Genomic DNA, 16624 nt, shown 5'->3' on the forward strand with positions numbered 1-16624 from the left:
ATTACAGACAACAGCATACCTCACCCTGTCTCCTAAAAAAGAATTTTAATTTGCAACTAACAAAAGATCTTTTTTTTTTATTTGGTTCTGTTTGAGGAAACTCAAAGCACCTGGTTAAAAAAAAGTAGGCTAGCTTAAAAAGTCAGCGCCGACATGATGAATGAGACATGACGTGTTTACTTTTTCAGTGTTTAACTAAAACCACCATCCTTCTCCAACCAGAGTGTTTTTGTAGCCTAAACCAAATCACATGCACATCATCCCAGTCTGTGGTGTTAAAGGCCTGTGCTTCATACACCCACCATCCAGGGAACATTAATGCTGTCTGGCTTGTTTTTTTTTATCCTAGTGAACGTTATTCTGTTCTGTCTGATCACCACTTGTTTTGATGTTGCAAACACCTTGTGAGCAAAGCACTATGTTGATTCATTATCACTTCCTTCCATTCCAAAAAAAAAAGAAGAAAAAACATAAGTGAACTCTATTCACATGTATTACATTAACACATTTTAGTATACAGCCATAATGAGCATCTCCATAACCACATCACTCACTAATTATTTAGCTCTAAATGTAAAATATACATTTGTAAATGTAACTTCACTGAAAGCTCATAGAGAGTGCTGGTAAAGTTTCTATTGACTAATGTTTCTGGTGCTTATCAGATGTAAAAAATTGCAATCAATCTCTGCAGTGTCTGATGAGATCAGGCCAAATTGATATTTCAGTTTATCATTTAAAACCAATCATAGCTGGCCCTGTTTCTTGTCTCTTGTTCAAAGCCCACAGTGTGTTCTGCTAACCTACCCGAACAGCAGATTAATGCCAGGTAGTGGTTATGGTCACTTAACATTCTACAATCCCTGCTCTGCTAGTCTTCAAAAGGTTTTTGTAAAAAAAAAAAAAAAAAAAAAAAAGTCAGGTCAGGCACTGTTATTGAAATATACTGTGCATTAGATACAGACTGATGAGTCATGTACTTCCCTCTCCATCTGACTCTTCTACTCTCACCATCCATTTGACTTCGCTTTACTTCCTTCTCTTTCTTTCGTTTCCAACTGCGTGTAATGCTATCACCATCCCCTCATGGAAAAGTAAATGTTTATCTCTCCCCCGAGGGAGCGATCTATTCCTCTCTCTCCGTCTTCATCGCTCTGTCTAAAACTCCAGTGTGAACCTTCCCAGCTGGCCTTGTATTCAACCCTGTACAGGACGTAGGTGTTGAGGTTTGAAGAAGAATAGCTCCTAATAAAAGATTTGGCCGTGATGAAAAATATACAAATTAAAGTGAAATAGGAGTTGAGAAAGGGGGGTGGGGGTGTGTGTGAGGAAGACGCACGATGACAAGCCGATGCAGACGTGGGAGGTCTGAGTTATTCCTGTTGGATCTGCACTTGTAGGTCTGTGTGTGGCACCTGGTCGAACTCTTTTTGTATACATGACCTCTGCAAACACAAATACGCAAGCTCACACTTGCACACAAAAGCCTGAGAGTGTGTGGAGGCTCACACAGACACGCACGTATACACTTTCATGGAGGAAAAAAAAAACCCCTCCTCTCTATCCATGTTTTCATAGTGATGTTTCCTTGCATGTAGGTAAGTAATGTCTGTGACCCACGGAGCCTGCCCTGCTTAAAGTCATTCAAACTGAGGGCTGCTGACACTGGAATGCTAACTATGTTAGTGGGGGGAGGTTCTCACCAGATTTGTACATTTATACCAGTGGCGTGCTCAGAGGGTGGTGGTGGGATGAAGTGGCCCCTCTTTGTAGCCTTTATATTCCACAGCAAATGGCTTTGTCCTAATGGAACAGTTTCATGCTTCATTTTTGACCTATTGTCGTACCAAAAGTGTTCTTGGGTTGCCCCAAATGCCTTTCTGATTCACCGGGGAGCAACTCTGCTCTACCAATTACCCCCAAGTTCCCCTTTATTTGCCCCAAGTACCGATCCTGTCACACAAAGTACCCCTGTGATCAACAAAAGGGCCTTGAAGTGCACCTGTGGCCTGCCTTCCGCTCAGTCCAAACGCCCCTAAATACAAGTCTCCCTGTGGTCAGTCAAGTTGCTCGTCTCTGGTTGACCAACATTTCCCCTCAAAAACACCTCTGGTAAACACAAGCGCCCTCTAGTCAGCCAAAGTTCCCCTGTGGTTATCTCACAGGCATTTTTGTGACAACGACACAAAACAAGAAAAAAGAGAAGTGCCCCTTTATAATTCCTCCCTTGGACCTCACAAAATTTGTGCACAGCAGTGATTCGTACAGTTCATGGGGAGGTGAGCAGGGCTGACCCAGGATCAGATCTCTGCAGCCTCAATCGAAAGCCAGGAAGAGACATAGCTGTGGGTGACCGCCTCAAAGACTAAATGACAGGGTGTCATCCGAATCAAAGCCAAATCTGCCTCAGGGAGTCACACACTGTGGAGCTGAAGGTCCAGAGCTCATCTGCTCATTGATTGGCCCTTATTGCCCTTTCAATCAATCCACTCACTCCCATTCTCATAACACAATTTTGTCAGCCTGAAATTAGCTTATTTCTAAAACCGCAGGAGTCCAGATTAGATTTGGGGGAGAGGAATAAAGACAGAATGGAAAATTGCATGAGAGATTTACATATACAGAGCCGTATTTTGTCCCAGTGCCCGGGCCTCAGCCCCTCTTGAAAAACAGAAAAACATCCTGTACAGTATGTGGGATCTGTAAACAAAAGCAGAACTAGACTTGGCAAGAAATGACCCTTTGAAGTAGCTCTTTGAGTTAATCTCTATCAAAGAGATTAATCATACATGCAGCACTCACACCTTTTAGTTCATGGAATGAAAAGGGCTGGAAATTAGCTTAGCCAGCTTTTATTCATTAGCCTTTGATCTGAGGCATTTTAAGCTGAAGTGGGTACTTGATCATAACAGGACATTGGGGAGCCGTGAATCGGCCTGGTAGAGCAAAATCGCTCCAAGCACTGTAAAATTGATCTGAAGCCAATGATCGAAAGGACTCATGTGTCTCTGTGGGATGAATGAGGCGGCGGGATCATGCGTTGGCAGGTCAAGATCTCGACCTGACAGGGTCCTGGGAGGGGCGGGGGCTGGTGGGCTATGGCAGGGTAGGAGGGAATACATTGTCTGGCTCTGCTTCCGACAGATATCTGATCCCCCTCTGGGAAGGTCTGTGTGAAAATGAAACAGACACTTTTCAATAAAGCTGGTGGCCTTTAACACAGGTTTCGAAAATAAATGACTTGTGCTTCGGTCAGCTTGAGGAAGAGCCCCCCACCCCCCCAAAAAAAACAAATTAAAATAAAAACATCTTATACTTTGAGGAACAATTTCAGAGAAGAGCATGCAAAAACACTCAATAATACAAATAAATTACTGAGCTATGGTGTGTTGATGTAAGTACATGATATTTTTAATATAAATGACATGAGATTTAAACATAAGTAGGCCAGCCACTGGGAAACTGATTGTCCTTACAAGAATTCGTTGCTCCGGGGCTGCAACCAGGATTTATTTTCATTATCTGTTCATCTCATTATTACTTCCTCCATTAATTTGGTCTATAAAAGTAAAAAATGAAAATTAGAAAGTTGTGGTAAAGCACCAGTCCCAGTTTTCTGAAGCCCAAGCAGACATTTTCAAACTGTTTGTGTGCTTTAACAATCCAAAACCCAAAAGTAAGGAACACAACAAATATTTACGTTCTAGGACTACTTTTCTGTACAGCAAGTAATTGGAATAATGCTTTTCAAATAAAATGACAAAAGATTCAAACATCAGAGCGGAAACCAGCCTAAAAATGAGACATGTCAAAACATACTTTATTTAACTGTAATTGAAAATTAATTAATTGTATTTGCGAACCAATAATTTAAGTTCCCTGGATTTTTCGTACATGTTTTAGTCAGTGCCTCTAAGAAAACACCTGCTTTGTACAGAAATTCACACTAAGAAATATACTGGACACCCCTTTTCACCTGCTTTAATAAACTTTTGGTCTAGGGCTGTTTTTCATTATTTGGGATTCTCAGTTGGGATTCTCAGGGACAACAGCATGCTTCCAACTTTTGGAAAAGTTTGCATTTGTCAGTTTTCCATTTCAACACAACAGTGCCCCCACTTACAAAGCCAGGTCCATAAAGACTGGCCTGCACTGAGTCCTGATCTGAAACCCTTTGAGATGAACTGGAACAGAAATTGCAAGCCAGGCCTTATCACCCAACAACAACAGTGAATGGCCTCACTATAGGACTTGGGGCTTAATGGAAGCAAATCCCTGCACCCAGGTAAAAAAAAAATGCAGTGGAAGACCTTCTCAGAAGAGTGGAGGTTGTTATAGCAGCATATTAATGAGGAAGAGCGGTTTTGGAATTCTATCGTATGTGGGTGTAGTGTCCACATACTTTTGACTATGTAGTGTAAGCGAAGCCCTGAAGTATTGATGACTCTGTTTCACCTGCAGTGAGGAGAAGTGTGAGTGTCAGAAGCTGATACTGGAGCTGTAGCATCACATCATAACCTACATAATGATGTCAGGAGCCCAGTGTCCTGCATCGCTATCAATGCTGAAAGCACACATCGAAAAGAAGCTGACCAATTAGCATCCAGCTGATCCTGAACAGCAACTTGCAGTGTCACGTACACACACTGCATGTTGCCTTAGAGGAAAATATATCGATTTAAAAAAAATGCTCATGTAGTTCATATATAACACACAGCTGACTAGCCCTAATGTGGTTTGAAACACGATCTGTGGCTCTCAGAGTTTGGCCCGGCATCAAGAATCCATGCACAGCATCCTGCGATTCAATCAAATCATCATGAAACTGTCAAACGGCCAACAGCAACCAGCTGACAGGTGTAGCGATGGTGACATTTCAGCAATTGGTGAGACATGTGGTAACACCAGTGTGTGGGCGACACAGATGATGTCACTCCAAAGATCACCTGAAAGCAGTCGTCAACGTTTACTGACATTTCTCTGCTCTGCGGGGAAATGCACTGATTTGTGGCAGGAGGTGTGTTGACATGCCCACTTGTGTCCACTCCTCATACAAAAACACAGCCTCATGTGCATAAAATTTACAAATATGTGATGTATGTCTTATATGCAATGGTTCTTGGACCCCGAAAAGAGTTTTAGAAATTAACATAATTTGGCATCTTCTTCGTGGCTTTCAGCTCAAGTTATCTGCTAGATTAAACTTTTACATTTAATTTTAATTGTGTGCTTTTTTTTTTTTTTCTCCAGTGGAAGTTATGTCTTTTTTGGACAAAACTTTTGATATAACGGCATATTTAAACATCCCCTCACTGGGCTAAATCTAAAATATCACTGCTCCATGTTGAGCGCACATGCATAACTTGTAGATGTTATTACACCGCAGCTACTTCACAACTCTCTGCTTCTCCTAATTAGCAGACAGCCTGCAGAGAAGCGTGGGGCTGAGGTGACTCTGCATTGGCTGTGGCTGGTAATGATGGATCACAGCTGCTCTGCTGGGCTGGCGTCTCTGCCAGCCCAGCAGAGCAGCACAGCCAGGACTCAGTGGAGAGAGCTGCAAAATATCTGCATGTTAGCTACTGATTCTATCTTGTAGTGGGTCAAGGAATCTCCGTAGCTATCCTAGACTTTTAAAGGGAGAAATCTGAATGCAAGAAACATACAGGATGTTATTGTTTCCAATATATACAAACACACACACATGTATGGATATAAATGGATATGAAGGACTGCATATCCTGTCAGACAGACTCCTGGAGAGAGTTCATAGACCATCTGTATGATAGATCTTGTAGCTGGCCATTGATCTAAAATCTGCAGGTTCAGAACTTTCTGCAAATCATGCCTCATGTGGACCTGTTTTGATCAAAGCATCAGATTATAAAATCTTTGTGCTGGTCTTGTACAACCAGAAACTTTCAAAGACACACATTATGTATGTTGGCTCCTCTGGATTTGGTAATTTTCTGTTATACAGTGCAATGTTACATTGTACGAGCAGGCACTTACTGCCTTAATTAGTGTCTGAACACTAATAGCACTATTTTCCAATTACCTCCAACAATGTGTGAAACCAAATCTAAGTATTGTTAGATTTTTATTCTTGTAGCATTTGAATGCCTGTAATCACCCTGTCATTCATATGAAGCAGAATGTAGTTTGCTGGAACAAGTTATGTTTCTTTGTTTATTTCTCCAAGTTATGCTTCAGAATATTTAATCAGCGCAAAAAAGTCCTGTTAAGACAAAAGCAAACGATTCCAACTCAATGTCGACCTGTGAGGGGGCCTGTGAAGGCAGACTGTTGCTAAACTCCCACAGGAAATGTGTTTTGAGTCTCTACAGTGGACAATACTGGGGAAAAGAAACTAAAAAAAAAGTGATACAGGTATGTGTGACTGTGAAAACAAATAAGCTTAGACAAGAAGGACAACAGAAGGTGCGGAAGGCCGGGCAACTATTCTGTTTGCCTCAAGCCTCCAAAACATACTTTCTTAACGGTCATAAAGTCCTCAACGGCAAAATTATCTTTACTTTTCAACTCAACGCTCCCCCTGGAGGTCCAGATGCCAAGGTACGGGCACTCTTTTATTCATTTCACTGTTATTTTCCAGGGTTTCAGAGCACTTTACAAAGCCAAATAAAGACTTTGTTTTCATAAATTGCCCAAGAAAGGTCATGCAAACCCGAGGAGTGGAAGCCCCTGGCAGCAAATCACAGTTTTTTTTCAGGTTTTGCTCAAGGACACTTCAACAGTGAGTGACACATCGATTGCTGTAAAGATGAAATGTGTGATTTCCAAGTCACAGGATGCCCTCAGTAGCTATCAGATCACCCTGCTGTCACAAACGGACACCTTGGTCTCATTCATGGTCTTTATTTCCCTGCACAGAGACTCATCTCTCACCGGTCTCCTTGAAGAGAGATTTAGCCTCCAAAGGTGATGTATTTGTTTAGTTAATCTCCTTTACAATCCTGAAAGCCCTCGCCGGTGAATTGTCAGCAAGGATTATTGGGTAAATCTGTGAGGGGCTGCTCGAAGTGAAAGCAGGGGTCACATTTTTTCGAGGAGGAGGTGGTCTCTTCACCACAATCTTGACGATTTTATCTTTCATGCTTAAACTGGACAATTACAATCAAGAGTACAAAACATTTTCACCACCTTTGTGCTCCAGAAAGCACTGACATTGACATTTACTTGACAGCAGGAATCCACAAAGTGTGTAAATTCCTCTCAGTGCCTGGTTTGTGTCACACAATGGATGCAGCTGAAGAGATTCATGTGAGGTTGAATGGGAGCAGCGGTGATAGCTCAAGGTAATCAGCAATTCACTGACTGAGGTGCCTGGTTATTGTAACCCTGTCATGAAAAAACAAAAGATTCTCATAATGGGCTGAACTGAGCTGGGTTACGGTGAACAGAACTCAATCTATCTCATCTACAAAGGAAGGTGAGCTGTGTGAAAATATCAGAGCAGCAACTTTTTGTGCTTCCAGAGTGAAAGCTTTTTTTTTTTTTTTTTTTTTTTTTTTTTGTGGAGTGATGAGGATGAGGTCAAGGCACGACCCAGCGGTGATGATGATGATTAAACTGACTGGAATTACTCTCTTTTGTCACCTTTGTGGAAACAAAGGACCAAATTAGTCCTCTTTCCTGGCACAGCTTCACATGTATTATTTGTCTTTATGCATAAGCTGTGGTACGTTCTTTGTCTGTCTGTAACTGGAGGACCCAGCTGTGTCTCCATTGCACCCTTTTTCACAGTAAAGAAACTGCAGTAGGGCTGAATGACTGTTGGTCTTTCTATTGAAATTTCAGAGAGTGTTGAAGCGGCTAAAGTGCTGCACTCTAATCCATATCACACATTAGTCAGCCCTATATCAAATCAATCAAGTTTTACTGAAGATGATTTTTATATATATATTTTTAATGCCCATTGAAAAGACTTTCAAAAGACTTTATTTCACAGTGTCACTTTTCATAATACAACACATTCAGCCCTGTGTTGTAGTGTAGTATTTAGGGCTGTAACAAATTATTATATAGAATATCCAATTTTGTTTTGAATATTTTTTAATACATAACAACATATTGACAAAAAAAAAGCCCATCACAAGTATCTAGAACCCAAGAAGACATCTTCAAATGATAAAGTAACTGACACAGTTTCATGATTTGTAGTGTCAGTGTACACTCTGAAAATCACTGGGTAAAAACTGAACCAATCTGAACCACAGTGCTGGGTTAACTTAACCAAGTACCCATTGGTTAGAAAGCAACCCAAGCCATGGAGCTGTTAAGACCCAGAGTTAGTGTTAATTTTCATATTACTGTTTCTTTGGTTATTTAACTAAAGATATGATATGGTTAAAGATACGGTATGGTTACACACTATTATGTACTGTAACTGTATCATTATTTGTGAATGATTGTTAGGAAAATGTGTATCCTTTACAGTTTTGACAAGAAATGTGTGAATAATGACCATGAACCATGAGAATGATCTTTCCTGAACCCAAACTAAGTAGTTTTAGTAACATAAGCTTACCCACACTTTAGCCATTAAGGAGGCTGAAAGGTTGACATGGACTGTTGTTCAGTCACACAGATGGTTTTTGAAGGCATGTCTGAGAACTTTATGCAACTTTTCAGGAGGTAAAATTACACTGAGACGCAAAATAGTTTTGAATTGTTTTTTTTCTGGGCTTGTGGTGTTTATCTAGTACTTATGAGACCATGAAAACATTAAATTCAAGAAAAAAAAAAAAACACCCAAGCTGGATTTCACAACATTTCATCTATCAGGATAATTCTATGATTTTCTGCAAACATTAAAGCCAGTTCTCAGCAATAGTGTGTCCTTGAGAGTCTATTACAGCAGTGAAACAATAAGCCCTGCTGCGCTAACAGAGCCATTAGCTTTGTACTGCCTCTGCCTCTTATTGCCACTTTATGAATATGGCTTGTATTTCATCTGCCAATTTGATCAATGAATAAAATTACAATAAGCAGTTTTATTGTTTCTCTGCCTCCCGACAAACTGTGATGGAACGCGACTGCTCTGATCTCCATCAGGCTGGGTGATGGTACATGGTCACATTATTTTATTTATTTATTTATTTTTTCTGTAACATTATGGCCTCATCATGTTGTAAGTGTGTGCATGGATATGATCATGAATACACACATTCATTGTTTTTTTATGATAATATGACCATTACATTGTCATGTGGCTCCTCTGTTATTACATCTGATGGTATCACTGGTACTGAAATGATCCTTCACTTGCCCCACTGGCAGGTCCAACTGCTGTGTCAGCAGCACTAATGAGGCCGTTACTGGGGATTCAGTGTACATGGTACATGACACAGCAGGGTGGATTCTTGTAGGTGTCTAAAAATACAGAGGAATAATTCCAAGTTGTGTATTATTGTTTATACAGAATAAATTAGGTCGTTTGGATACGGACTGCATTTATTTAGCGCTTTTATCCGCTTTTGATTTTTGTGGCAGCAGCAGTAAAGCTGTGTCTATGCAGGCTGTGTAGTGACAGCAGAGGCAGCAACCTCAGTCCTCTGTCACAGTGTCTACACAAGATGTGTTCAGATGCAGTGCTTAAAAAAACACCTTAGTGTCGGGACAGATTCAAATCTATTCTGTGCACGTGCATGAGATGGATGACTGAAAAACACAGCTGAAATGTCTCTTATGTAGACATTTGTGGCAACAGCAGTAGCAGCGGTTGTAATATCAGTAGTAGTAGTATTAGTAGTCGTGTCATGGTCATCGTGGTTGTCACTGTCCTGCTGATTAGTTGCTGAACATCAAGAAGGCGGGTCTTATCGAATATGAGCCAGTCAGAGGCAGACGCTGCGAGAGATGAAGGAAGGAAAAACACCAACACAAGAAAGTTGACAGGCTGCTGAGTAGCAAGAGACTCCTTTTATCAAGACTGTGATTGACAATGAATAATAACCATCAGCCCAAGGGAAGCGACGCCGCAGGAGATAAGTCTAACTCAACCAGGGTTCTGGTAAGACCTCCGCATCCTTTCTTTGGCATCAGTGGCACTCAGAGCCATCATAGGATGAGTGCAGGAGGAAGCTGAGAGTTTGAAATGGTGATATCACCACACAGCAGTGGTGGTTATGTCAAAATTATAACTACAGTATCAATTATTGATATTAGTATTAACAGTAGTGGGTTGGTACATATTGTATAAGGGTTTTAATTAGTGTCTTGTGTGTTGCTTGTGTGTATGTTGTTTGTATTCAAGACAGAATGCCAGCATGTTTTCACAACCTGGCATTAGCATGTCATCCTATTAGGTACGGCTTTAATTCAACAAAGAGTTTCAAAAATAGGAAGCGACTGGTTCAGAGATGAGTCAACTAATCTGTTTTTGCCTCTGTGACTCTGCATCACTCTGTGAAGCTTTTTCTATTGCCACCTTCTCTTCGACCATTTTCCTGTTTAAGGGTGACAGATAAGAGAGGAGCAAATGAAAGATGATGATGATTAAAATAATACGCCTCTTATCGCAGAGGAGAAAGTCTCTCTGTGGCCACTGAAGAGCCTGTTTCAGATGGTCGATATTGCCTCTGTGTTAAAAATGAAAAGTATTGATCGTTTTTTACCTCAAGCCGCTCAGCTGATTGAGCCTGAGAAAATCTGTATCAGCTGCCAACCCTCACAAGCAGGCCCGAGAATGATAAACCAGACGAAACGCCTCGGAGTTCATCTGAGGGAACCGCATTTCCTGTCAATATGATTTCAGGGAGCAGAGCTGAGTCGCTTGTCCCGTCCAGTCCTGTAAGTCACACTGATAACAGCTTTATCTCTGAGACGCCTCTGTCCTCAGTCACACCTGGACATCCTCCAGGTTTCAGATAGACTTACGCTGTGCGATGTGTTTGGGAGGGCAAGCGTGACCTCTTGTTTACTCTTACACGCCTAACTGGAGCTGCTGAGGTGTCTAAACTGAAGCAAAGGTTGCTCACTCCCACAGCAATCAGTCTGGGAAACAGCCACGAGCTATCAGAGTCAGCCCAGACACAGCTTGTCATTGAGCAAAAGGTAACGTGTTGACAGACTGAGGTCTGTGTTCACCAGGACTACAGTCTCTCTCATAAACACCTGCTCACTGAGCTCACAGCTGGATGATTAGATTAGTGTGACCTGTAATCCAATGAAGGGTCCGGTGACACACACACACACAGACACACACACATAAACAAACACACCGCAGTGGGTGATTTCTGCCCTTTCCCTCTATATCACAACATCACATGCACATACCAGCACACTCAAATATGTCGGATGAAGCTGGAGCATGAACACAAACACAGATCTCCTCAGTGAATACTTCCCATCACTGTGTCCATGAGCTTGCTCATACTGACAATACTGAAAATAAAAAAAGATGTGTGTGGGGGACGGGGGGTGAGACAGACAGGCAGAGATCACCTGCTCCATACTAATGAGGGACACTGATCGCAGAATGCTACTTTTGATCTGTTAGCAGCTGACTGATTTGGATCCAAAATGAGATGATCTGCCATGATTTGTCAAATAGTCCTTTTCCAAGCACAAAACTGCTGTTGGTGGCTTCAAGTTCTCAAACGTGGGAATACCAGTGAAAGATAGTGTAAGTTCCAAAATTCCAAATTTCAAAAAGCACACGTTAACACCGCTATAATAAGGCAAACCGCTCGCTTTCAGAAGGCATGACATTTTGTTTTATGTTCTCATCCCATTTGCTTTTAAGTAGGTGTTTTCAACAGACACTTAAATGATGACAGATTGAGCATTAATACATGTGGTCTGATTACGTGGGGAAAAGAGGGGGAAGAAAACAAGGCGCAAGTGACAGAGAATCATTACTGTTGAGAGAGGATGAGGAATTGAAATGAGAAGGAGCAGCAAGAGGTGAGAGAGTTAAGAAGGGGGTGAGGGGAAGGGAGTATAGGGAGGGGAATGGGTATAGACAAAGGAGGAGAAGGTTAAACGGAGAAAGAGGAGAAGCACCAGAAGGTGGAAAAGAAAGAGATTTTGCGAAATCTGAGGAGCAGGAGGACAAAGACATGTCAGAGTAAGAGGAGGACAAGGAACATGAGAACGAAAAGCAAAAGATAGATGGAAAAAGCAAGGTGCTCAAGTAGGAGGAGGTGAATGAGGGTAGAAGAGAAGGATGAGGAGGAGATGACTGACAAGGAGTAGGAGGAGTATCTGACTGGCACTGAGGGTCCAGGCTGCATCGGCAGGCCTGCCTGCAGGTCATGAAGGCCACAGCTGAATCCACAGATGTTCCTCAGTCAGGAGGATCTGATGGTGACCTCCTCCATGAAAGAGGAGGTGATTTATCATTTAGGCCATAAATCAGCATGTCTGAACTCCCCTGCACACAGTTCACGCCCTGGACTGTTTGCTCTGCCGCCCCAGCTATCCATTATGTGGCAACTGTCAAATTCAGCAGCAGCAGACACACTGATGATACACTGGTCAGAGTCATCCTGAGATAGACTGCTTTGTGTGCCACGCACTCTGAGAGGACAGGAGGACTACAATGTGAAGCTATAACTCTGTCTCCTAAGAATTAGGTTGTCAAAAACAATGCCAAAAATGCTGGCAACGAATTATCTGTGTGGGTGAGAGAGCACTGATCTGTATGTGTGAGAGAGCAGCATCAGTTACAGCCTGTGAACACAGAAAAACTTTTGTCCCACTCATAGTTCATGAATACAAGTAATTCATGTGCTGAGTCAGCATTTACTTTTCTGAAAAATAAAAAAAATGTCCCAGTCTGAACACGACATGTTGAACTGACTGTGTTCTATGTTCATGTTTCCTTGACTATGTGCTGCTGTCTTTGTATGTCACTGGAGGATTCCCCTCTCTGTCTCTGCTGGTGTCCCACTGTGTGAGTTTAGATAAGCTAACCTCACACACTTAAATTAATCAACCTTAATTATCTGCAAACTGGAGAATGTTAACAGTGACTTATCTCATGGCTGAAGGTGGACTGGGTTTGCTTTCAGGTTGTGATTTTGTGTCCCTGCTATCACCAGTAAACACTCCTCAGCTTTTACACAACAGAATAATCAAGATGTTAGAAATCATGTTTCACCCCTCAGTGTTTTCCCTTGTGGCTTATGGAGGGATTAAGATATTCATTTTGTTCCATGCATCAATTTATTGTATTTTATTTTCAAAAGCTGCTACTACACAGCGAAATCTGTCTAATGTGACCCATATTCAGAACCACGTTGGAATACTTGGTGCCAACACCATACAGCATCAGATGTCAGTCAATCAAACAAAATTCATTCTCCACCTACATAATGATTTAGTTCAGCCTTTGTTATTGTTCTTTACTCTTGTACATTACAAATTTTAAAAGTTCAAGTTTTTCCATTTTAAGTTTCTACTCAGTTGACTTAAGACTTGCTCAAGAATGTAATTTACACTGAAGGGTCGTGTTAGATTTCACACAATTTAGCAAGATTTGTCAGCCTCCTTTACAGTATAAAGTATCTCAGTATTACAGTACAGTATTTTTCACCTGTTGCTTCGACAGATTTTTTTTAAAGCTCTGTTCGTTATCTGATGTTCTGACAAGCTGCATATTAAAGTGCTTAGAGAATGACTCCAGCTGACAAATGCCCCTCGGATTATCATTTTTAGATTATCATTAAAGTGCTTTTCTGTGAGGTGTTTACACTGTTTAGCTTTCCCCTGTAATTTCATGCAGCTAACTGTACTGTATTTATTTTACTTTTTTCCAGTAGTAGAGCATAGCATCTATAATTCTGTCACTGTTTTTTTAATCTATTTATTTTCTATTTATTTTCAATATTTCATGGGACATTGAGAATGGATATCATTATTTGTCATTTTTGTCTTAAAATTGTGAGCCTGGTCAAATGTCTGAGCCTCCTGTGTGTGACCATGTGCAATAATTGCCATGTGACTGTTTGTGTTGTCCCCAGGTGGTAATATACTGTGTGCTTTTTTTTTTCTTTTTCAGCTAAGCCGAGCTTGTCAGGAGTTCAGTCTCTAGGTTTTCACATTCAAATGCTCTTTCTCAGAGGCCACGGTGTCATTGTTCTCCTCTTAGTTTGTTCCCTTCGGTTTCATTAACCAGGAAATGACCTCTAATTTGCATACTCTAACAGTATTTAACTGTTTCTGCTTCAGCTACAATCACTGGAAGCGTCAGGGCATGTAAATGTCATGAAGATGACCACGTAACATGTTCATGCCTCATAGCTCTGTTAGATGATGATAAAATCCTCTGCTCATGACATGTGTTACAAGATAATAACAGTGGACAGCGAAGACCGTTTATATCTATAATTTCCCTCAGAGCCATGTGAGCTCTCAAATAACAACAGAACTTATGGACAGTTGGCATCATATTAACCACAACGGAAGTAATAGAGCCCATATGACCTGTAGCACCTCCTGGTGCCTGAATGTCGGCAGCACAGGGTGGTATGAGTTCACAGGAAGATGAACTGTAATCAAATAACCACGATGAGATACTTGGAATCCAGTTAGTTCATATCAGCACAGGCAGATAGCAGCCACATTCAGGTGGAGAAAATTAAATCATAACCATACGAGGTCTGCAACTGCACATGTGGGTGCATCCAGCCACGCGTGCACTCCCTCCACACAAATGTACACATGAAAATAAGTACGCAGACATACATGAACAGAGTGCACTAGCTTTATGATGCAGTTTTTATGATCACGTACTTTACAACCACAACTTCAATCAAGCTCTTGTCCCGGTTAAAAGAAAACCAAAAACCCTGAAGCTCATACAAGCCAAGAGAGATTGTGTTGTTCATTGCACCCTTCAGTGCAAATGTGTTTGTATATAACAAGAAAAATGCAGCTGGTTTTTACAGTTTGTAATGCTGGCACCATGCATAGAAAATCCATGGGAGGATTGAAATTTAAAAAGTGTATTGCCTCAGAAGCATCTTCCCTTTGATCATGAAAATTTTAAGTGTCTGAAAACTTGGTTTAAAATCTTAAGCAGTTCTCTTTAACATTAAAAATCCATAACTAAATAAGCAACAGTTACAGCTGGGTAAAAAAAAAACACCTGAGTTTAAGCTCAGCTAATCTGCTTCATTAGGACTGCATGGGTCTGGTCTGATAAAATCTGATCAACCACCAACTGCCATCAGATACAGATTCAAATGTTTCCCACTTCTGATTTGTGCAAAGATGTTTACGATATCACCTTTTCCCCATTTTCTAACTGAGCCCCACCCTCTTAACAAACTCAAATAGTAAGAATTTAGGGTCTGTTTTCTGTATATGGGCATATATATATTTGTTGCAGCACTCCTTACAGCTGTTTTTAATGAGCTAAACCCTTAACTGGATTCGCCGACACATACACACCCACTAAATGCCTGAAGTGCAGTGTGTAATGTAATGTAATGTCACCTTATCCTGCATCACGAGAGCTTGTGGTGCTATCTTCTCCCAGGGCACATGAGTAATCCACATTCCACAGACCTAGCTGTCCTCGGACATTCAGACAGGGGTCCTCATTAGCAATGACCTCGCTGTTAATAGCTCTTAATTTCACATGAGCGTGGCGACCTATAGCACACCGGGGTCAGAGGTCGTGGCCTGGCTCTCGTTAGCTCCGTGAGAGGACACTGGTTACATTTTATATCCTGGTGATTGAACCCAAGGATGTGGCTCCTTGTGTTCAATCGTCCCCATTTCAAAAGAGCCTATTCTCCCTGTGAGTTTACCCAACCCTAACACTCTGCTCTGTTTAAAGCCAAAGAGCTTTCAGAGAGAGGGATGTGACCCCACACCTAAACTGGGCGCCTTGAAGAAATTGAAACAGAGCAACTGACAAAAGAAAATGCAAATGAATGTGCATTTCCATCCATCCATCCTCCCCAGAGGAAAAAAAAAGGATAAATTAACAAAAAATATATTCCTAAAATAAAAATAAATATCTTTTTTGTAAATGCAATGGTGACATATCATCACCTTTTAAGCTGATATGTTCAACTTGGTAGCAAACAGTCATTTCTTTACGCATCCATCAGATAATGAGCTACGTGATCATTTATTTGGACTTGTGTTTCTGGCCACCTCCAATATTAACTCTTCTTTTAGCTCTCTTTTTGGTCTCCACCAACTCCTGGGGGACATATCAGGTTGTTTACTGGCTAACCACTAACTGTCTCTGTCTGCTGTGGTTTCTATAGTCTTTTCACTGAAAAAGTCTCCCCTCCTACCGCTGGAAACAAAGCTATGAGAGGAATGAGAATGAACCTAAAAAGGTTGCAGGGAAAAAGAACAGCACAACAGTTCATGTTGTATGTTTTAAAGAGGATGTCATTCTTGAGCCAGGGTTTTTTAGTAAGTTCATGAATGAATTCCATATCTCTTCACAGTACTTCAGAGTACCCTGAATTTTTTTTTCTTCAGTATACTCACTTCTTTTAACATCCTTTTTCAGTCTTTTTTTATTGTGTCTTATGATTATGTTTATTAGTGGGGTTTTTTGTATTACAGGTTATTCATTAAATCGGGCTATTTCTATCTTCGTTTTTGTTAAGACATTTGTAACCTTGTT

The sequence above is a fragment of the Toxotes jaculatrix genome, chromosome 16 (genome assembly GCF_017976425.1).
Source record: "Toxotes jaculatrix isolate fToxJac2 chromosome 16, fToxJac2.pri, whole genome shotgun sequence".
Classification (NCBI taxonomy): Eukaryota; Metazoa; Chordata; class Actinopteri; family Toxotidae; genus Toxotes; species Toxotes jaculatrix.